The sequence below is a fragment of the Octodon degus genome, unplaced genomic scaffold (genome assembly GCF_000260255.1).
Source record: "Octodon degus isolate 3935 unplaced genomic scaffold, OctDeg1.0 scaffold00166, whole genome shotgun sequence".
NCBI classification, from domain to species: Eukaryota; Metazoa; Chordata; class Mammalia; order Rodentia; family Octodontidae; genus Octodon; species Octodon degus.
Genome location: NW_004524742.1, coordinates 3,736,427 through 3,738,001, shown reverse-complemented (window position 1 = coordinate 3,738,001; position 1,575 = coordinate 3,736,427). Strand labels below are relative to the sequence as shown.

Below are 1,575 nucleotides of genomic sequence, written 5' to 3'. Positions count from 1 at the left end.
AGATCCTCCAGGCTCAACCTCCCCAGCTTTGGAGATCGAACTGGGGTCCTTGAGCTTGCCAGATAGGTGCTTATACCTCTGAGCTATCTCTTTGGCCCCAAAAATCTATTAAATTCTGTTTTGTTTTGTTTTTTTTTGCTCTGAATGCCCTCTGGGGTGGTTTGGCTGGCTGGAGTGCTGTGGGGATCGAACTACAGCAACCTGAGGCTGACAGCTTTGTGGAAGCAGCCACTTAAAGAACTGAGCTACGGCCAGGCCCCCGAGGAATATGCTGTAATGTGAGAAAAAAACAGTAGCTGATGAGGACTGACTGTCACACGGACTCAAGAAAGGGTCCATTTCAATGAAGGAGCCCCATGATGTGCTGGCAGGAGCCAACCCTTAAGCCTATCATGGGCCAGGAGGACCACGCCATGGGCATCCACCTCAGTGAGCCAGAAAACTGGGCTCTTTGTGCTCAGCTTCCTCTGTCTGCCACAGCAGTCTGCAGCTATGCCACAGCTTCTCTCCCTGGGTCTTTTTACTTGGTTAGAAATTAAACTTTGTGTGTGTGTGTGTGTGTGTGTGTGTGTGTGTGGTACTGAGTATTGAACTCAGGACCTTGGTACTTGCCAGGCAGGCGCTCATGCCACTGAGCTATAACCCTGGCCCCAAACAAATTTTTTTTAAAGAATCACAGTGGCAACAAAAATAGGAGAACAAGGGGCTGGAGAGATGGGTCAGTAGAATAAGTGCTTGAATGGCAAGCGCAAGGGCCTGAGTTTAATCCCCGGTTCCACCAAAAAAAATTTTAAACATGTCTTTAAAAAAAAAGGAGAACAAAACACGGTAACAAAATGTATGCAAGGTTTATATGTGGAAAACTAAAACACTGGTGATAAAACTCAAAGATCTAAATAAACAAAGAGATGTATCACATTTACAGAAAGAAAGACTTGATTGTGTTCAGATATTAATCTCCCTAAAATCATCCTGAACAATTCTACTAGACGAAACACTCTACTTAATTTAACTGCAGCACGGTTTCAGGGGCAGAAATTGGTCAACTGTTTTTAAAATAGAAAAACTAAAAAGTAAAAACGATTTTTTAAAAAGAACGAATCTAAAACATGCATGCTAATTTTAAGATTTACTGTAAAGCTATTGTACGCAGGGTGGTGTGGCACCTGTGAAAAGGTAGACACACAGATACAGAACAGAAGAGAGTCCAAAATCAGACTCATGAATATGGTTAATTTATTTTTACTAAGATGACAAGAAATTTGAGGCCAGCCTGATAGCTCAGCAGACTGAAGTGCCTGCTTCGGTGGAGCACAGTGGCTGGGGTTCCACCCGTGGCCTGCCACGCCGGCTCCGCCCACAGGGTGTATTCAGACTGGGCATGGTAGCACGTGCCTGTAATTCCAACACTTGGAAGGCTGAAAACACAGGTGGATCAATATGAGTGCCATCTACATAGTGAGACCCTATAGACTCTGTCCTAAATACAGGGGGGAAAAAAAAGATGACAAGAAATTCAACAGAGGGGCTGGAGAGATGGCTCAGTGGTCTAAAGCACCTACTTAGAACAAGCTT

General features: G+C 44.4%; 1 protein-coding gene across 1 annotated transcript in view; it reads right to left on the bottom strand.

The window, feature by feature from the left end:
* Positions 1-1,575, bottom strand: part of Aqr (aquarius intron-binding spliceosomal factor) — a 124,484-nt gene that overhangs the window by 1,107 nt on the left and 121,802 nt on the right. The window lies entirely within an intron of this gene.